Source organism: Schistocerca cancellata, unplaced genomic scaffold, assembly GCF_023864275.1.
Source record: "Schistocerca cancellata isolate TAMUIC-IGC-003103 unplaced genomic scaffold, iqSchCanc2.1 HiC_scaffold_636, whole genome shotgun sequence".
Lineage (NCBI taxonomy): Eukaryota > Metazoa > Arthropoda > Insecta > Orthoptera > Acrididae > Schistocerca > Schistocerca cancellata.
The window spans coordinates 13,103-33,622 of record NW_026046647.1 but is presented as its reverse complement, the minus strand read 5'-3'; the positions used below and the strand labels follow the sequence as shown (position 1 = coordinate 33,622).

The following is a 20,520-nucleotide window of genomic DNA, read 5'->3' as shown; positions in this document are numbered from 1 at the left end:
TAAATTTTTGCTTAAACCAAATTTGCAATACCGGTTCGACACTAGAATACTGCGCCTTGGTTCTTCGAAAAGCGATAGTAATAAGCACGTCGACTGCAGTGTCATTTAGGGTAGTGAGTCAGACATGGGGAGGATATAAGGCGGGTGGAATATGCAACGACAGGGGGCATTGCAGGGCGGGCGCCGACTTCTTGCGCTGCGGCGCGCCGGTGCCGGCGGCGGCCTGGCTGGGCTGCTGGTGCCTCCATGTAGAGCTGCCGCCGAGCCCAGGCACCGTGCCGCTAACGAAGCGATTGCCTTTGGTGACATCTTTTGCAATAACGACTGCGCGAATCGACGGTATCTCGTAAGGAAAGAAAGAGCAGCAGCTGCCGCCGAGCCCAGGCGCCGTGCCTAACACGCAGAAGGTCCCCGGTTCGATTGCGGGCGGAAACCCGTTTTCGTCGCACTCAGCAAGACACTTGCTACGATCTCTGCTGTGACCATTTAAATCAACTTCAAACGTTCCACCAGCAGGGTGCACATGGCTCAAATGAAACATGAAACTGTTTCAGAACTGGTTGTCGGATTTTAGCGCTGACTTGGAGGCCTGGAAATGCGCGAAACAGCCGCCGCCATGCGATTTGTTACCACACCGTTGTACAAAACGCAAGAGCTCGTCCGGGATTTGAACCCTGTACCTCCTGCACCCGAAGCGGGAATCATACCGCTAGACCAACGAGCCTGTCCGTTCCGAAAACGCACTGCATGTGAATGACGCCACCTTTGATGGTCTCACCCTGTAGGGCTGCAGCTCACCCAGCGTTCTCCCTGTCTGTCGCGGTTGGATTGTTTTCATCGACGTCTTTTACTATAGGAACTTCACGAATCGGAGGGAGCTCGTAGCCGATGCCCTTGCTAACACAGAAGAAAAACTGTTGCTATTACGAGTCTCCGGGTGGTACACGAAACGAACCGTCGTTTCCGTGGTGTAGCGGTTATCACGTCTGCTTTACACGCAGAAGGTCCCCGGTTCGATCCCGGGCGGGAACACAACAATTTTAATCTATATTTCGGATTTCATTTCCGAGATGACCTCACGTCCGCGTATGCAGAGACAAGCAATGCCGTATGCTAGACGGATAGGGCGTCATTTTACTGTCAAATACTGTTGCTCTCTTATTGCACCGGTATTTGGTAACTGAGAACGCCCCTAGCTCCATTATGGCTGGCAAAATTTATAATCCGGTTCTTCAGGGCTACTTCAAGTGCGCTTGCTACTGGCTTTCCTGAGCTCACCCTACTCGCCTTGTCACAGCTCTGTCAAAGTGTGATGCTAACTAATAATGAGAAACTCTTGGCCACTCTCAATCTTACATGCCACCACCCCTTTGTTGTTGCCGTCGTTAGTAAGATGAGGGTAGACTGTCGCACAATTAAGCTTAATCTCCACTCACGGTGCACATATTCCGCAAAGACAACCTTGTTTTCCGTTGCATGCAAAATTACCGTCTGCGTTTCTACCGAATTCCACCTACGTACTTTACTGGTGCCGCATTCTTGTTATATCCACGTGCTATAACAGGCGTCTACTCTTCATTGAGGAGCTGCAACCGGGGCTGAGTTCCACCTACTCTTCAGCACGGTCAAAATGGCAGGGCTCGTCCGGGATTTGAACCCGGGACCTCCTGCACCCAAAACAGGAATCATACCCCTAGACCAACGAGCCACCTGCCTGGAGCAGTCAAGTTAATCCCAGGTAGTGGACCTCACAGGGAACACAAACTTTTACGTGAATTCGCAAGATAAACGCTTTCTGCAGGCAGCACTCACCACTGATGAGAAGAATATTAAAGGCAACGAATAAAAAGCGAAATAACTTCATCGAACACTGCTTATGAACAGCCGGCAGTGCCTCAGTTTCGGTATGTGGTTTCTCAGGGTTAAGAGAAGGCGAATGCACTAAACAAAAGAACATCGGGAAACCAAGCACCAACTCATAACGAAAAGATTGCACAATATACTGCAAGTAAAATTTACAGAAGACGGATACTGAAGACGCCGCAGACAAAAGAATTATTCTATCCAGTAACGATTATCTAGGAAGCGTAAATTGCATGTGCTGCTCCACCACACAACTTCTTTTGATACTGTTTTACTTATTCTAAATTTTCATTGCCTGATCGTCTCTAGAATACTGTGTGGTATCACCTGGTTTCCAACAGCGATAGTAGTAAGTAAATCGACTACAAAGTCTTTCAAAGTAGGTCAGACACCAAAAAAAAAAAAAAAAAAAACGGAGCTGCGCGTAGCTCATGTCATTCTGCTTTCAAACGTGAATCAGCGGCTGGGAGTAGTGGCGTACTCCTGTAATCCAAGCTACTGGGAGGCTGTTGTGTGGGAGAGATCTGGAAACAACTACAGATTCGGCCGTTCCATGAGCTCAGGAATGGCCGCGATGCCTTCATCGAGCTCTGCAGATCGACATATGACAGTGGAAATTTCGGCGAGCGGGTGGGCTAAGGGTTAAGAGAAGCCAACGCACTAAACACAAGAAAGTCGGGAAACCGAAGCTCATAACGAAAAGATTGCGGAATGCAGTGCGGAAGCAAAACTTCGAGAAGACCAACTCTGAAGCCATCGGCGCGCTAGGAATTATTCCTCGCAAGAAGCGATCATGTAGGAAGCGCGAGTCGAGGGTGTCGCTCGACCACACAATAAATTTTTGCTTAAACCAAATTTGCAATACCGGTTCGACACTAGAATACTGCGCCTTGGTTCTTCGAAAAGCGATAGTAATAAGCACGTCGACTGCAGTGTCATTTAGGGTAGTGAGTCAGACATGGGGAGGATATAAGGCGGGTGGAATATGCAACGACAGGGGGCATTGCAGGGCGGGCGCCGACTTCTTGCGCTGCGGCGCGCCGGTGCCGGCGGCGGCCTGGCTGGGCTGCTGGTGCCTCCATGTAGAGCTGCCGCCGAGCCCAGGCACCGTGCCGCTAACGAAGCGATTGCCTTTGGTGACATCTTTTGCAATAACGACTGCGCGAATCGACGGTATCTCGTAAGGAAAGAAAGAGCAGCAGCTGCCGCCGAGCCCAGGCGCCGTGCCTAACACGCAGAAGGTCCCCGGTTCGATTGCGGGCGGAAACCCGTTTTCGTCGCACTCAGCAAGACACTTGCTACGATCTCTGCTGTGACCATTTAAATCAACTTCAAACGTTCCACCAGCAGGGTGCACATGGCTCAAATGAAACATGAAACTGTTTCAGAACTGGTTGTCGGATTTTAGCGCTGACTTGGAGGCCTGGAAATGCGCGAAACAGCCGCCGCCATGCGATTTGTTACCACACCGTTGTACAAAACGCAAGAGCTCGTCCGGGATTTGAACCCTGTACCTCCTGCACCCGAAGCGGGAATCATACCGCTAGACCAACGAGCCTGTCCGTTCCGAAAACGCACTGCATGTGAATGACGCCACCTTTGATGGTCTCACCCTGTAGGGCTGCAGCTCACCCAGCGTTCTCCCTGTCTGTCGCGGTTGGATTGTTTTCATCGACGTCTTTTACTATAGGAACTTCACGAATCGGAGGGAGCTCGTAGCCGATGCCCTTGCTAACACAGAAGAAAAACTGTTGCTATTACGAGTCTCCGGGTGGTACACGAAACGAACCGTCGTTTCCGTGGTGTAGCGGTTATCACGTCTGCTTTACACGCAGAAGGTCCCCGGTTCGATCCCGGGCGGGAACACAACAATTTTAATCTATATTCGGATTTCATTTCCGAGATGACCTCACGTCCGCGTATGCAGAGACAAGCAATGCCGTATGCTAGACGGATAGGGCGTCATTTTACTGTCAAATACTGTTGCTCTCTTATTGCACCGGTATTTGGTAACTGAGAACGCCCCTAGCTCCATTATGGCTGGCAAAATTTATAATCCGGTTCTTCAGGGCTACTTCAAGTGCGCTTGCTACTGGCTTTCCTGAGCTCACCCTACTCGCCTTGTCACAGCTCTGTCAAAGTGTGATGCTAACTAATAATGAGAAACTCTTGGCCACTCTCAATCTTACATGCCACCACCCCTTTGTTGTTGCCGTCGTTAGTAAGATGAGGGTAGACTGTCGCACAATTAAGCTTAATCTCCACTCACGGTGCACATATTCCGCAAAGACAACCTTGTTTTCCGTTGCATGCAAAATTACCGTCTGCGTTTCTACCGAATTCCACCTACGTACTTTACTGGTGCCGCATTCTTGTTATATCCACGTGCTATAACAGGCGTCTACTCTTCATTGAGGAGCTGCAACCGGGGCTGAGTTCCACCTACTCTTCAGCACGGTCAAAATGGCAGGGCTCGTCCGGGATTTGAACCCGGGACCTCCTGCACCCCAAAACAGGAATCATACCCCTAGACCAACGAGCCACCTGCCTGGAGCAGTCAAGTTAATCCCAGGTAGTGGACCTCACAGGGAACACAAACTTTTACGTGAATTCGCAAGATAAACGCTTTCTGCAGGCAGCACTCACCACTGATGAGAAGAATATTAAAGGCAACGAATAAAAAGCGAAATAACTTCATCGAACACTGCTTATGAACAGCCGGCAGTGCCTCAGTTTCGGTATGTGGTTTCTCAGGGTTAAGAGAAGGCGAATGCACTAAACAAAAGAACATCGGGAAACCAAGCACCAACTCATAACGAAAAGATTGCACAATATACTGCAAGTAAAATTTACAGAAGACGGATACTGAAGACGCCGCAGACAAAAGAATTATTCTATCCAGTAACGATTATCTAGGAAGCGTAAATTGCATGTGCTGCTCCACCACACAACTTCTTTTGATACTGTTTTACTTATTCTAAATTTTCATTGCTGATCGTCTCTAGAATACTGTGTGGTATCACCTGGTTTCCAACAGCGATAGTAGTAAGTAAATCGACTACAAAGTCTTTCAAAGTAGGTCAGACACCAAAAAAAAAAAAAAAAAAAAAACGGAGCTGCGCGTAGCTCATGTCATTCTGCTTTCAAACGTGAATCAGCGGCTGGGAGTAGTGGCGTACTCCTGTAATCCAAGCTACTGGGAGGCTGTTGTGTGGGAGAGATCTGGAAACAACTACAGATTCGGCCGTTCCATGAGCTCAGGAATGGCCGCGATGCCTTCATCGAGCTCTGCAGATCGACATATGACAGCGTGGAAATTTCGGCGAGCGGTGGCTAAGGGTTAAGAGAAGCCAAACGCACTAAACACAAGAAAGTCGGGAAACCGAAGCTCATAACGAAAAGATTGCGGAATGCAGTGCGGAAGCAAAACTTCGAGAAGACCAACTCTGAAGCCATCGGCGCGCTAGGAATTATTCCTCGCAAGAAGCGATCATGTAGGAAGCGCGAGTCGAGGGTGTCGCTCGACCACACAATAAATTTTTGCTTAAACCAAATTTGCAATACCGGTTCGACACTAGAATACTGCGCCTTGGTTCTTCGAAAAGCGATAGTAATAAGCACGTCGACTGCAGTGTCATTTAGGGTAGTGAGTCAGACATGGGGAGGATATAAGGCGGGTGGAATATGCAACGACAGGGGGCATTGCAGGGCGGGCGCCGACTTCCTTGCGCTGCGGCGCGCCGGTGCCGGCGGCGGCCTGGCTGGGCTGCTGGTGCCTCCATGTAGAGCTGCCGCCGAGCCCAGGCACCGTGCCGCTAACGAAGCGATTGCCTTTGGTGACATCTTTTGCAATAACGACTGCGCGAATCGACGGTATCTCGTAAGGAAAGAAAGAGCAGCAGCTGCCGCCGAGCCCAGGCGCCGTGCCTAACACGCAGAAGGTCCCCGGTTCGATTGCGGGCGGAAACCCGTTTTCGTCGCACTCAGCAAGACACTTGCTACGATCTCTGCTGTGACCATTTAAATCAACTTCAAACGTTCCACCAGCAGGGTGCACATGGCTCAAATGAAACATGAAACTGTTTCAGAACTGGTTGTCGGATTTTAGCGCTGACTTGGAGGCCTGGAAATGCGCGAAACAGCCGCCGCCATGCGATTTGTTACCACACCGTTGTACAAAACGCAAGAGCTCGTCCGGGATTTGAACCCTGTACCTCCTGCACCCGAAGCGGGAATCATACCGCTAGACCAACGAGCCTGTCCGTTCCGAAAACGCACTGCATGTGAATGACGCCACCTTTGATGGTCTCACCCTGTAGGGCTGCAGCTCACCCAGCGTTCTCCCTGTCTGTCGCGGTTGGATTGTTTTCATCGACGTCTTTTACTATAGGAACTTCACGAATCGGAGGGAGCTCGTAGCCGATGCCCTTGCTAACACAGAAGAAAAACTGTTGCTATTACGAGTCTCCGGGTGGTACACGAAACGAACCGTCGTTTCCGTGGTGTAGCGGTTATCACGTCTGCTTTACACGCAGAAGGTCCCCGGTTCGATCCCGGGCGGGAACACAACAATTTTAATCTATATTTCGGATTTCATTTCCGAGATGACCTCACGTCCGCGTATGCAGAGACAAGCAATGCCGTATGCTAGACGGATAGGGCGTCATTTTACTGTCAAATACTGTTGCTCTCTTATTGCACCGGTATTTGGTAACTGAGAACGCCCCTAGCTCCATTATGGCTGGCAAAATTTATAATCCGGTTCTTCAGGGCTACTTCAAGTGCGCTTGCTACTGGCTTTCCTGAGCTCACCCTACTCGCCTTGTCACAGCTCTGTCAAAGTGTGATGCTAACTAATAATGAGAAACTCTTGGCCACTCTCAATCTTACATGCCACCACCCCTTTGTTGTTGCCGTCGTTAGTAAGATGAGGGTAGACTGTCGCACAATTAAGCTTAATCTCCACTCACGGTGCACATATTCCGCAAAGACAACCTTGTTTTCCGTTGCATGCAAAATTACCGTCTGCGTTTCTACCGAATTCCACCTACGTACTTTACTGGTGCCGCATTCTTGTTATATCCACGTGCTATAACAGGCGTCTACTCTTCATTGAGGAGCTGCAACCGGGGCTGAGTTCCACCTACTCTTCAGCACGGTCAAAATGGCAGGGCTCGTCCGGGATTTGAACCCGGGACCTCCTGCACCCAAAACAGGAATCATACCCCTAGACCAACGAGCCACCTGCCTGGAGCAGTCAAGTTAATCCCAGGTAGTGGACCTCACAGGGAACACAAACTTTTACGTGAATTCGCAAGATAAACGCTTTCTGCAGGCAGCACTCACCACTGATGAGAAGAATATTAAAGGCAACGAATAAAAAGCGAAATAACTTCATCGAACACTGCTTATGAACAGCCGGCAGTGCCTCAGTTTCGGTATGTGGTTTCTCAGGGTTAAGAGAAGGCGAATGCACTAAACAAAAGAACATCGGGAAACCAAGCACCAACTCATAACGAAAAGATTGCACAATATACTGCAAGTAAAATTTACAGAAGACGGATACTGAAGACGCCGCAGACAAAAGAATTATTCTATCCAGTAACGATTATCTAGGAAGCGTAAATTGCATGTGCTGCTCCACCACACAACTTCTTTTGATACTGTTTTACTTATTCTAAATTTTCATTGCCTGATCGTCTCTAGAATACTGTGTGGTATCACCTGGTTTCCAACAGCGATAGTAGTAAGTAAATCGACTACAAAGTCTTTCAAAGTAGGTCAGACACCAAAAAAAAAAAAAAAAAAAACGGAGCTGCGCGTAGCTCATGTCATTCTGCTTTCAAACGTGAATCAGCGGCTGGGAGTAGTGGCGTACTCCTGTAATCCAAGCTACTGGGAGGCTGTTGTGTGGGAGAGATCTGGAAACAACTACAGATTCGGCCGTTCCATGAGCTCAGGAATGGCCGCGATGCCTTCATCGAGCTCTGCAGATCGACATATGACAGCGTGGAAATTTCGGCGAGCGGTGGCTAAGGGTTAAGAGAAGCCAAACGCACTAAACACAAGAAAGTCGGGAAACCGAAGCTCATAACGAAAAGATTGCGGAATGCAGTGCGGAAGCAAAACTTCGAGAAGACCAACTCTGAAGCCATCGGCGCGCTAGGAATTATTCCTCGCAAGAAGCGATCATGTAGGAAGCGCGAGTCGAGGGTGTCGCTCGACCACACAATAAATTTTTGCTTAAACCAAATTTGCAATACCGGTTCGACACTAGAATACTGCGCCTTGGTTCTTCGAAAAGCGATAGTAATAAGCACGTCGACTGCAGTGTCATTTAGGGTAGTGAGTCAGACATGGGGAGGATATAAGGCGGGTGGAATATGCAACGACAGGGGGCATTGCAGGGCGGGCGCCGACTTCTTGCGCTGCGGCGCGCCGGTGCCGGCGGCGGCCTGGCTGGGCTGCTGGTGCCTCCATGTAGAGCTGCCGCCGAGCCCAGGCACCGTGCCGCTAACGAAGCGATTGCCTTTGGTGACATCTTTTGCAATAACGACTGCGCGAATCGACGGTATCTCGTAAGGAAAGAAAGAGCAGCAGCTGCCGCCGAGCCCAGGCGCCGTGCCTAACACGCAGAAGGTCCCCGGTTCGATTGCGGGCGGAAACCCGTTTTCGTCGCACTCAGCAAGACACTTGCTACGATCTCTGCTGTGACCATTTAAATCAACTTCAAACGTTCCACCAGCAGGGTGCACATGGCTCAAATGAAACATGAAACTGTTTCAGAACTGGTTGTCGGATTTTAGCGCTGACTTGGAGGCCTGGAAATGCGCGAAACAGCCGCCGCCATGCGATTTGTTACCACACCGTTGTACAAAACGCAAGAGCTCGTCCGGGATTTGAACCCTGTACCTCCTGCACCCGAAGCGGGAATCATACCGCTAGACCAACGAGCCTGTCCGTTCCGAAAACGCACTGCATGTGAATGACGCCACCTTTGATGGTCTCACCCTGTAGGGCTGCAGCTCACCCAGCGTTCTCCCTGTCTGTCGCGGTTGGATTGTTTTCATCGACGTCTTTTACTATAGGAACTTCACGAATCGGAGGGAGCTCGTAGCCGATGCCCTTGCTAACACAGAAGAAAAACTGTTGCTATTACGAGTCTCCGGGTGGTACACGAAACGAACCGTCGTTTCCGTGGTGTAGCGGTTATCACGTCTGCTTTACACGCAGAAGGTCCCCGGTTCGATCCCGGGCGGGAACACAACAATTTTAATCTATATTTCGGATTTCATTTCCGAGATGACCTCACGTCCGCGTATGCAGAGACAAGCAATGCCGTATGCTAGACGGATAGGGCGTCATTTTACTGTCAAATACTGTTGCTCTCTTATTGCACCGGTATTTGGTAACTGAGAACGCCCCTAGCTCCATTATGGCTGGCAAAATTTATAATCCGGTTCTTCAGGGCTACTTCAAGTGCGCTTGCTACTGGCTTTCCTGAGCTCACCCTACTCGCCTTGTCACAGCTCTGTCAAAGTGTGATGCTAACTAATAATGAGAAACTCTTGGCCACTCTCAATCTTACATGCCACCACCCCTTTGTTGTTGCCGTCGTTAGTAAGATGAGGGTAGACTGTCGCACAATTAAGCTTAATCTCCACTCACGGTGCACATATTCCGCAAAGACAACCTTGTTTTCCGTTGCATGCAAAATTACCGTCTGCGTTTCTACCGAATTCCACCTACGTACTTTACTGGTGCCGCATTCTTGTTATATCCACGTGCTATAACAGGCGTCTACTCTTCATTGAGGAGCTGCAACCGGGGCTGAGTTCCACCTACTCTTCAGCACGGTCAAAATGGCAGGGCTCGTCCGGGATTTGAACCCGGGACCTCCTGCACCCAAAACAGGAATCATACCCCTAGACCAACGAGCCACCTGCCTGGAGCAGTCAAGTTAATCCCAGGTAGTGGACCTCACAGGGAACACAAACTTTTACGTGAATTCGCAAGATAAACGCTTTCTGCAGGCAGCACTCACCACTGATGAGAAGAATATTAAAGGCAACGAATAAAAAGCGAAATAACTTCATCGAACACTGCTTATGAACAGCCGGCAGTGCCTCAGTTTCGGTATGTGGTTTCTCAGGGTTAAGAGAAGGCGAATGCACTAAACAAAAGAACATCGGGAAACCAAGCACCAACTCATAACGAAAAGATTGCACAATATACTGCAAGTAAAATTTACAGAAGACGGATACTGAAGACGCCGCAGACAAAAGAATTATTCTATCCAGTAACGATTATCTAGGAAGCGTAAATTGCATGTGCTGCTCCACCACACAACTTCTTTTGATACTGTTTTACTTATTCTAAATTTTCATTGCCTGATCGTCTCTAGAATACTGTGTGGTATCACCTGGTTTCCAACAGCGATAGTAGTAAGTAAATCGACTACAAAGTCTTTCAAAGTAGGTCAGACACCAAAAAAAAAAAAAAAAAAAAAAAACGGAGCTGCGCGTAGCTCATGTCATTCTGCTTTCAAACGTGAATCAGCGGCTGGGAGTAGTGGCGTACTCCTGTAATCCAAGCTACTAGGAGGCTGTTGTGTGGGAGAGATCTGGAAACAACTACAGATTCGGCCGTTCCATGAGCTCAGGAATGGCCGCGATGCCTTCATCGAGCTCTGCAGATCGACATATGACAGCGTGGAAATTTCGGCGAGCGGTGGCTAAGGGTTAAGAGAAGCCAAACGCACTAAACACAAGAAAGTCGGGAAACCGAAGCTCATAACGAAAAGATTGCGGAATGCAGTGCGGAAGCAAAACTTCGAGAAGACCAACTCTGAAGCCATCGGCGCGCTAGGAATTATTCCTCGCAAGAAGCGATCATGTAGGAAGCGCGAGTCGAGGGTGTCGCTCGACCACACAATAAATTTTTGCTTAAACCAAATTTGCAATACCGGTTCGACACTAGAATACTGCGCCTTGGTTCTTCGAAAAGCGATAGTAATAAGCACGTCGACTGCAGTGTCATTTAGGGTAGTGAGTCAGACATGGGGAGGATATAAGGCGGGTGGAATATGCAACGACAGGGGGCATTGCAGGGCGGGCGCCGACTTCTTGCGCTGCGGCGCGCCGGTGCCGGCGGCGGCCTGGCTGGGCTGCTGGTGCCTCCATGTAGAGCTGCCGCCGAGCCCAGGCACCGTGCCGCTAACGAAGCGATTGCCTTTGGTGACATCTTTTGCAATAACGACTGCGCGAATCGACGGTATCTCGTAAGGAAAGAAAGAGCAGCAGCTGCCGCCGAGCCCAGGCGCCGTGCCTAACACGCAGAAGGTCCCCGGTTCGATTGCGGGCGGAAACCCGTTTTCGTCGCACTCAGCAAGACACTTGCTACGATCTCTGCTGTGACCATTTAAATCAACTTCAAACGTTCCACCAGCAGGGTGCACATGGCTCAAATGAAACATGAAACTGTTTCAGAACTGGTTGTCGGATTTTAGCGCTGACTTGGAGGCCTGGAAATGCGCGAAACAGCCGCCGCCATGCGATTTGTTACCACACCGTTGTACAAAACGCAAGAGCTCGTCCGGGATTTGAACCCTGTACCTCCTGCACCCGAAGCGGGAATCATACCCCTAGACCAACGAGCCTGTCCGTTCCGAAAACGCACTGCATGTGAATGACGCCATCTTTGATGGTCTCACCATGTAGGGCTGCAGCTCACCCAGTGTTCTCCCTGTCTGTCGCGGTTGGATTGTTTTCATCGACGTCTTTTACTATAGGAACTTCACGAATCGGAGGGAGCTCGTAGCCGATGCCCTTGCTAACACAGAAGAAAAACTGTTGCTATTACGAGTCTCCGGGTGGTACACGAAACGAACCGTCGTTTCCGTGGTGTAGCGGATATCACGTCTGCTTTACACGCTGAAGGTCCCCGGTTCGATCCCGGGCGGGAACACAACAATTTTAATCTATATTTCGGATTTCATTTCCGAGATGACCTCACGTCCGCGTATGCAGAGACAAGCAATGCCGTATGCTAGACGGATAGGGCGTCATTTTACTGTCAAATACTGTTGCTCTCTTATTGCACCGGTATTTGGTAACTGAGAACGCCCCTAGCTCCATTATGGCTGGCAAAATTTATAATCCGGTTCTTCAGGGCTACTTCAAGTGCGCTTGCTACTGGCTTTCCTGAGCTCACCCTACTCGCCTTGTCACAGCTCTGTCAAAGTGTGATGCTAACTAATAATGAGAAACTCTTGGCCACTCTCAATCTTACATGCCACCACCCCTTTGTTGTTGCCGTCGTTAGTAAGATGAGGGTAGACTGTCGCACAATTAAGCTTAATCTCCACTCACGGTGCACATATTCCGCAAAGACAACCTTGTTTTCCGTTGCATGCAAAATTACCGTCTGCGTTTCTACCGAATTCCACCTACGTACTTTACTGGTGCCGCATTCTTGTTATATCCACGTGCTATAACAGGCGTCTACTCTTCATTGAGGAGCTGCAACCGGGGCTGAGTTCCACCTACTCTTCAGCACGGTCAAAATGGCAGGGCTCGTCCGGGATTTGAACCCGGGACCTCCTGCACCCAAAACAGGAATCATACCCCTAGACCAACGAGCCACCTGCCTGGAGCAGTCAAGTTAATCCCAGGTAGTGGACCTCACAGGGAACACAAACTTTTACGTGAATTCGCAAGATAAACGCTTTCTGCAGGCAGCACTCACCACTGATGAGAAGAATATTAAAGGCAACGAATAAAAAGCGAAATAACTTCATCGAACACTGCTTATGAACAGCCGGCAGTGCCTCAGTTTCGGTATGTGGTTTCTCAGGGTTAAGAGAAGGCGAATGCACTAAACAAAAGAACATCGGGAAACCAAGCACCAACTCATAACGAAAAGATTGCACAATATACTGCAAGTAAAATTTACAGAAGACGGATACTGAAGACGCCGCAGACAAAAGAATTATTCTATCCAGTAACGATTATCTAGGAAGCGTAAATTGCATGTGCTGCTCCACCACACAACTTCTTTTGATACTGTTTTACTTATTCTAAATTTTCATTGCCTGATCGTCTCTAGAATACTGTGTGGTATCACCTGGTTTCCAACAGCGATAGTAGTAAGTAAATCGACTACAAAGTCTTTCAAAGTAGGTCAGACACCAAAAAAAAAAAAAAAAAAAAAAAAACGGAGCTGCGCGTAGCTCATGTCATTCTGCTTTCAAACGTGAATCAGCGGCTGGGAGTAGTGGCGTACTCCTGTAATCCAAGCTACTAGGAGGCTGTTGTGTGGGAGAGATCTGGAAACAACTACAGATTCGGCCGTTCCATGAGCTCAGGAATGGCCGCGATGCCTTCATCGAGCTCTGCAGATCGACATATGACAGCGTGGAAATTTCGGCGAGCGGTGGCTAAGGGTTAAGAGAAGCCAAACGCACTAAACACAAGAAAGTCGGGAAACCGAAGCTCATAACGAAAAGATTGCGGAATGCAGTGCGGAAGCAAAACTTCGAGAAGACCAACTCTGAAGCCATCGGCGCGCTAGGAATTATTCCTCGCAAGAAGCGATCATGTAGGAAGCGCGAGTCGAGGGTGTCGCTCGACCACACAATAAATTTTTGCTTAAACCAAATTTGCAATACCGGTTCGACACTAGAATACTGCGCCTTGGTTCTTCGAAAAGCGATAGTAATAAGCACGTCGACTGCAGTGTCATTTAGGGTAGTGAGTCAGACATGGGGAGGATATAAGGCGGGTGGAATATGCAACGACAGGGGGCATTGCAGGGCGGGCGCCGACTTCTTGCGCTGCGGCGCGCCGGTGCCGGCGGCGGCCTGGCTGGGCTGCTGGTGCCTCCATGTAGAGCTGCCGCCGAGCCCAGGCACCGTGCCGCTAACGAAGCGATTGCCTTTGGTGACATCTTTTGCAATAACGACTGCGCGAATCGACGGTATCTCGTAAGGAAAGAAAGAGCAGCAGCTGCCGCCGAGCCCAGGCGCCGTGCCTAACACGCAGAAGGTCCCCGGTTCGATTGCGGGCGGAAACCCGTTTTCGTCGCACTCAGCAAGACACTTGCTACGATCTCTGCTGTGACCATTTAAATCAACTTCAAACGTTCCACCAGCAGGGTGCACATGGCTCAAATGAAACATGAAACTGTTTCAGAACTGGTTGTCGGATTTTAGCGCTGACTTGGAGGCCTGGAAATGCGCGAAACAGCCGCCGCCATGCGATTTGTTACCACACCGTTGTACAAAACGCAAGAGCTCGTCCGGGATTTGAACCCTGTACCTCCTGCACCCGAAGCGGGAATCATACCCCTAGACCAACGAGCCTGTCCGTTCCGAAAACGCACTGCATGTGAATGACGCCATCTTTGATGGTCTCACCATGTAGGGCTGCAGCTCACCCAGTGTTCTCCCTGTCTGTCGCGGTTGGATTGTTTTCATCGACGTCTTTTACTATAGGAACTTCACGAATCGGAGGGAGCTCGTAGCCGAGGCCCTTGCTAACACAGAAGAAAAACTGTTGCTATTACGAGTCTCCGGGTGGTACACGAAACGAACCGTCGTTTCCGTGGTGTAGCGGATATCACGTCTGCTTTACACGCTGAAGGTCCCCGGTTCGATCCCGGGCGGGAACACAACAATTTTAATCTATATTTCGGATTTCATTTCCGAGATGACCTCACGTCCGCGTATGCAGAGACAAGCAATGCCGTATGCTAGACGGATAGGGCGTCATTTTACTGTCAAATACTGTTGCTCTCTTATTGCACCGGTATTTGGTAACTGAGAACGCCCCTAGCTCCATTATGGCTGGCAAAATTTATAATCCGGTTCTTCAGGGCTACTTCAAGTGCGCTTGCTACTGGCTTTCCTGAGCTCACCCTACTCGCCTTGTCACAGCTCTGTCAAAGTGTGATGCTAACTAATAATGAGAAACTCTTGGCCACTCTCAATCTTACATGCCACCACCCCTTTGTTGTTGCCGTCGTTAGTAAGATGAGGGTAGACTGTCGCACAATTAAGCTTAATCTCCACTCACGGTGCACATATTCCGCAAAGACAACCTTGTTTTCCGTTGCATGCAAAATTACCGTCTGCGTTTCTACCGAATTCCACCTACGTACTTTACTGGTGCCGCATTCTTGTTATATCCACGTGCTATAACAGGCGTCTACTCTTCATTGAGGAGCTGCAACCGGGGCTGAGTTCCACCTACTCTTCAGCACGGTCAAAATGGCAGGGCTCGTCCGGGATTTGAACCCGGGACCTCCTGCACCCAAAACAGGAATCATACCCCTAGACCAACGAGCCACCTGCCTGGAGCAGTCAAGTTAATCCCAGGTAGTGGACCTCACAGGGAACACAAACTTTTACGTGAATTCGCAAGATAAACGCTTTCTGCAGGCAGCACTCACCACTGATGAGAAGAATATTAAAGGCAACGAATAAAAAGCGAAATAACTTCATCGAACACTGCTTATGAACAGCCGGCAGTGCCTCAGTTTCGGTATGTGGTTTCTCAGGGTTAAGAGAAGGCGAATGCACTAAACAAAAGAACATCGGGAAACCAAGCACCAACTCATAACGAAAAGATTGCACAATATACTGCAAGTAAAATTTACAGAAGACGGATACTGAAGACGCCGCAGACAAAAGAATTATTCTATCCAGTAACGATTATCTAGGAAGCGTAAATTGCATGTGCTGCTCCACCACACAACTTCTTTTGATACTGTTTTACTTATTCTAAATTTTCATTGCCTGATCGTCTCTAGAATACTGTGTGGTATCACCTGGTTTCCAACAGCGATAGTAGTAAGTAAATCGACTACAAAGTCTTTCAAAGTAGGTCAGACACCAAAAAAAAAAAAAAAAAAAAAAAAAAACGGAGCTGCGCGTAGCTCATGTCATTCTGCTTTCAAACGTGAATCAGCGGCTGGGAGTAGTGGCGTACTCCTGTAATCCAAGCTACTAGGAGGCTGTTGTGTGGGAGAGATCTGGAAACAACTACAGATTCGGCCGTTCCATGAGCTCAGGAATGGCCGCGATGCCTTCATCGAGCTCTGCAGATCGACATATGACAGCGTGGAAATTTCGGCGAGCGGTGGCTAAGGGTTAAGAGAAGCCAAACGCACTAAACACAAGAAAGTCGGGAAACCGAAGCTCATAACGAAAAGATTGCGGAATGCAGTGCGGAAGCAAAACTTCGAGAAGACCAACTCTGAAGCCATCGGCGCGCTAGGAATTATTCCTCGCAAGAAGCGATCATGTAGGAAGCGCGAGTCGAGGGTGTCGCTCGACCACACAATAAATTTTTGCTTAAACCAAATTTGCAATACCGGTTCGACACTAGAATACTGCGCCTTGGTTCTTCGAAAAGCGATAGTAATAAGCACGTCGACTGCAGTGTCATTTAGGGTAGTGAGTCAGACATGGGGAGGATATAAGGCGGGTGGAATATGCAACGACAGGGGGCATTGCAGGGCGGGCGCCGACTTCTTGCGCTGCGGCGCGCCGGTGCCGGCGGCGGCCTGGCTGGGCTGCTGGTGCCTCCATGTAGAGCTGCCGCCGAGCCCAGGCACCGTGCCGCTAACGAAGCGATTGCCTTTGGTGACATCTTTTGCAATAACGACTGCGCGAATCGACGGTATCTCGTAAGGAAAGAAAGAGCAGCAGCTGCCGCCGAGCCCAGGCGCCGTGCCTAACACGCAGAAGGTCCCCGGTTCGATTGCGGGCGGAAACCCGTTTTCGTCGCACTCAGCAAGACACTTGCTACGATCTCTGCTGTGACCATTTAAATCAACTTCAAACGTTCCACCAGCAGGGTGCACATGGCTCAAATGAAACATGAAACTGTTTCAGAACTGGTTGTCGGATTTTAGCGCTGACTTGGAGGCCTGGAAATGCGCGAAACAGCCGCCGCCATGCGATTTGTTACCACACCGTTGTACAAAACGCAAGAGCTCGTCCGGGATTTGAACCCTGTACCTCCTGCACCCGAAGCGGGAATCATACCCCTAGACCAACGAGCCTGTCCGTTCCGAAAACGCACTGCATGTGAATGACGCCATCTTTGATGGTCTCACCATGTAGGGCTGCAGCTCACCCAGTGTTCTCCCTGTCTGTCGCGGTTGGATTGTTTTCATCGACGTCTTTTACTATAGGAACTTCACGAATCGGAGGGAGCTCGTAGCCGATGCCCTTGCTAACACAGAAGAAAAACTGTTGCTATTACGAGTCTCCGGGTGGTACACGAAACGAACCGTCGTTTCCGTGGTGTAGCGGATATCACGTCTGCTTTACACGCTGAAGGTCCCCGGTTCGATCCCGGGCGGGAACACAACAATTTTAATCTATATTTCGGATTTCATTTCCGAGATGACCTCACGTCCGCGTATGCAGAGACAAGCAATGCCGTATGCTAGACGGATAGGGCGTCATTTTACTGTCAAATACTGTTGCTCTCTTATTGCACCGGTATTTGGTAACTGAGAACGCCCCTAGCTCCATTATGGCTGGCAAAATTTATAATCCGGTTCTTCAGGGCTACTTCAAGTGCGCTTGCTACTGGCTTTCCTGAGCTCACCCTACTCGCCTTGTCACAGCTCTGTCAAAGTGTGATGCTAACTAATAATGAGAAACTCTTGGCCACTCTCAATCTTACATGCCACCACCCCTTTGTTGTTGCCGTCGTTAGTAAGATGAGGGTAGACTGTCGCACAATTAAGCTTAATCTCCACTCACGGTGCACATATTCCGCAAAGACAACCTTGTTTTCCGTTGCATGCAAAATTACCGTCTGCGTTTCTACCGAATTCCACCTACGTACTTTACTGGTGCCGCATTCTTGTTATATCCACGTGCTATAACAGGCGTCTACTCTTCATTGAGGAGCTGCAACCGGGGCTGAGTTCCACCTACTCTTCAGCACGGTCAAAATGGCAGGGCTCGTCCGGGATTTGAACCCGGGACCTCCTGCACCCAAAACAGGAATCATACCCCTAGACCAACGAGCCACCTGCCTGGAGCAGTCAAGTTAATCCCAGGTAGTGGACCTCACAGGGAACACAAACTTTTACGTGAATTCGCAAGATAAACGCTTTCTGCAGGCAGCACTCACCACTGATGAGAAGAATATTAAAGGCAACGAATAAAAAGCGAAATAACTTCATCGAACACTGCTTATGAACAGCCGGCAGTGCCTCAGTTTCGGTATGTGGTTTCTCAGGGTTAAGAGAAGGCGAATGCACTAAACAAAAGAACATCGGGAAACCAAGCACCAACTCATAACGAAAAGATTGCACAATATACTGCAAGTAAAATTTACAGAAGACGGATACTGAAGACGCCGCAGACAAAAGAATTATTCTATCCAGTAACGATTATCTAGGAAGCGTAAATTGCATGTGCTGCTCCACCACACAACTTCTTTTGATACTGTTTTACTTATTCTAAATTTTCATTGCCTGATCGTCTCTAGAATACTGTGTGGTATCACCTGGTTTCCAACAGCGATAGTAGTAAGTAAATCGACTACAAAGTCTTTCAAAGTAGGTCAGACACCAAAAAAAAAAAAAAAAAAAAAAAACGGAGCTGCGCGTAGCTCATGTCATTCTGCTTTCAAACGTGAATCAGCGGCTGGGAGTAGTGGCGTACTCCTGTAATCCAAGCTACTGGGAGGCTGTTGTGTGGGAGAGATCTGGAAACAACTACAGATTCGGCCGTTCCATGAGCTCAGGAATGGCCGCGATGCCTTCATCGAGCTCTGCAGATCGACATATGACAGCGTGGAAATTTCGGCGAGCGGTGGCTAAGGGTTAAGAGAAGCCAAACGCACTAAACACAAGAAAGTCGGGAAACCGAAGCTCATAACGAAAAGATTGCGGAATGCAGTGCGGAAGCAAAACTTCGAGAAGACCAACTCTGAAGCCATCGGCGCGCTAGGAATTATTCCTCGCAAGAAGCGATCATGTAGGAAGCGCGAGTCGAGGGTGTCGCTCGACCACACAATAAATTTTTGCTTAAACCAAATTTGCAATACCGGTTCGACACTAGAATACTGCGCCTTGGTTCTTCGAAAAGCGATAGTAATAAGCACGTCGACTGCAGTGTCATTTAGGGTAGTGAGTCAGACATGGGGAGGATATAAGGCGGGTGGAATATGCAACGACAGGGGGCATTGCAGGGCGGGCGCCGACTTCTTGCGCTGCGGCGCGCCGGTGCCGGCGGCGGCCTGGCTGGGCTGCTGGTGCCTCCATGTAGAGCTGCCGCCGAGCCCAGGCACCGTGCCGCTAACGAAGCGATTGCCTTTGGTGACATCTTTTGCAATAACGACTGCGCGAATCGACGGTATCTCGTAAGGAAAGAAAGAGCAGCAGCTGCCGCCGAGCCCAGGCGCCGTGCCTAACACGCAGAAGGTCCCCGGTTCGATTGCGGGCGGAAACCCGTTTTCGTCGCACTCAGCAAGACACTTGCTACGATCTCTGCTGTGACCATTTAAATCAACTTCAAACGTTCCACCAGCAGGGTGCACATGGCTCAAATGAAACATGAAACTGTTTCAGAACTGGTTGTCGGATTTTAGCGCTGACTTGGAGGCCTGGAAATGCGCGAAACAGCCGCCGCCATGCGATTTGTTACCACACCGTTGTACAAAACGCAAGAGCTCGTCCGGGATTTGAACCCTGTACCTCCTGCACCCGAAGCGGGAATCATACCCCTAGACCAACGAGCCTGTCCGTTCCGAAAACGCACTGCATGTGAATGACGCCATCTTTGATGGTCTCACCATGTAGGGCTGCAGCTCACCCAGTGTTCTCCCTGTCTGTCGCGGTTGGATTGTTTTCATCGACGTCTTTTACTATAGGAACTTCACGAATCGGAGGGAGCTCGTAGCCGATGCCCTTGCTAACACAGAAGAAAAACTGTTGCTATTACGAGTCTCCGGGTGGTACACGAAACGAACCGTCGTTTCCGTGGTGTAGCGGATATCACGTCTGCTTTACACGCTGAAGGTCCCCGGTTCGATCCCGGGCGGGAACACAACAATTTTAATCTATATTTCGGATTTCATTTCCGAGATGACCTCACGTCCGCGTATGCAGAGACAAGCAATGCCGTATGCTAGACGGATAGGGCGTCATTTTACTGTCAAATACTGTTGCTCTCTTATTGCACCGGTATTTGGTAACTGAGAACGCCCCTAGCTCCATTATGGCTGGCAAAATTTATAATCCGGTTCTTCAGGGCTACTTCAAGTGCGCTTGCTACTGGCTTTCCTGAGCTCACCCTACTCGCCTTGTCACAGCTCTGTCAAAGTGTGATGCTAACTAATAATGAGAAACTCTTGGCCACTCTCAATCTTACATGCCACCACCCCTTTGTTGTTGCCGTCGTTAGTAAGATGAGGGTAGACTGTCGCACAATTAAGCTTAATCTCCACTCACGGTGCACATATTCCGCAAAGACAACCTTGTTTTCCGTTGCATGCAAAATTACCGTCTGCGTTTCTACCGAATTCCACCTACGTACTTTACTGGTGCCGCATTCTTGTTATATCCACGTGCTATAACAGGCGTCTACTCTTCATTGAGGAGCTGCAACCGGGGCTGAGTTCCACCTAC

General features: G+C 49.4%; 15 non-coding genes across 15 annotated transcripts; 8 read left to right on the top strand and 7 right to left on the bottom strand.

Annotated features, from left to right (window-relative positions):
* Positions 1 to 959: 959 nt before the first annotated feature.
* Positions 960 to 1,032, top strand: Trnav-uac (transfer RNA valine (anticodon UAC)). The gene has a single exon. It is a non-coding gene; the product is annotated as a tRNA-Val (tRNA).
* A 604-nt stretch (positions 1,033 to 1,636) lies between these two features.
* On the bottom strand, positions 1,637 to 1,708 carry Trnap-ugg (transfer RNA proline (anticodon UGG)). The gene has a single exon. It is a non-coding gene; the product is annotated as a tRNA-Pro (tRNA).
* A 1,948-nt stretch (positions 1,709 to 3,656) lies between these two features.
* Trnav-uac (transfer RNA valine (anticodon UAC)) lies at positions 3,657 to 3,729 on the top strand. The gene has a single exon. It is a non-coding gene; the product is annotated as a tRNA-Val (tRNA).
* Positions 3,730 to 4,332: 603 nt separating this feature from the next.
* On the bottom strand, positions 4,333 to 4,405 carry Trnap-ugg (transfer RNA proline (anticodon UGG)). The gene has a single exon. It is a non-coding gene; the product is annotated as a tRNA-Pro (tRNA).
* A 1,951-nt stretch (positions 4,406 to 6,356) lies between these two features.
* On the top strand, positions 6,357 to 6,429 carry Trnav-uac (transfer RNA valine (anticodon UAC)). The gene has a single exon. It is a non-coding gene; the product is annotated as a tRNA-Val (tRNA).
* A 604-nt stretch (positions 6,430 to 7,033) lies between these two features.
* On the bottom strand, positions 7,034 to 7,105 carry Trnap-ugg (transfer RNA proline (anticodon UGG)). Its single transcript has one exon. It is a non-coding gene; the product is annotated as a tRNA-Pro (tRNA).
* Positions 7,106 to 9,054: 1,949 nt separating this feature from the next.
* On the top strand, positions 9,055 to 9,127 carry Trnav-uac (transfer RNA valine (anticodon UAC)). The gene has a single exon. It is a non-coding gene; the product is annotated as a tRNA-Val (tRNA).
* A 604-nt stretch (positions 9,128 to 9,731) lies between these two features.
* Positions 9,732 to 9,803, bottom strand: Trnap-ugg (transfer RNA proline (anticodon UGG)). The gene has a single exon. It is a non-coding gene; the product is annotated as a tRNA-Pro (tRNA).
* Positions 9,804 to 11,756: 1,953 nt separating this feature from the next.
* On the top strand, positions 11,757 to 11,829 carry Trnav-uac (transfer RNA valine (anticodon UAC)). Its single transcript has one exon. It is a non-coding gene; the product is annotated as a tRNA-Val (tRNA).
* A 604-nt stretch (positions 11,830 to 12,433) lies between these two features.
* Trnap-ugg (transfer RNA proline (anticodon UGG)) lies at positions 12,434 to 12,505 on the bottom strand. Its single transcript has one exon. It is a non-coding gene; the product is annotated as a tRNA-Pro (tRNA).
* Positions 12,506 to 14,459: 1,954 nt separating this feature from the next.
* Trnav-uac (transfer RNA valine (anticodon UAC)) lies at positions 14,460 to 14,532 on the top strand. Its single transcript has one exon. It is a non-coding gene; the product is annotated as a tRNA-Val (tRNA).
* A 604-nt stretch (positions 14,533 to 15,136) lies between these two features.
* Trnap-ugg (transfer RNA proline (anticodon UGG)) lies at positions 15,137 to 15,208 on the bottom strand. Its single transcript has one exon. It is a non-coding gene; the product is annotated as a tRNA-Pro (tRNA).
* Positions 15,209 to 17,164: 1,956 nt separating this feature from the next.
* Positions 17,165 to 17,237, top strand: Trnav-uac (transfer RNA valine (anticodon UAC)). Its single transcript has one exon. It is a non-coding gene; the product is annotated as a tRNA-Val (tRNA).
* Positions 17,238 to 17,841: 604 nt separating this feature from the next.
* Positions 17,842 to 17,913, bottom strand: Trnap-ugg (transfer RNA proline (anticodon UGG)). Its single transcript has one exon. It is a non-coding gene; the product is annotated as a tRNA-Pro (tRNA).
* A 1,953-nt stretch (positions 17,914 to 19,866) lies between these two features.
* Trnav-uac (transfer RNA valine (anticodon UAC)) lies at positions 19,867 to 19,939 on the top strand. Its single transcript has one exon. It is a non-coding gene; the product is annotated as a tRNA-Val (tRNA).
* The last annotated feature ends 581 nt before the right edge of the window (positions 19,940 to 20,520 follow it).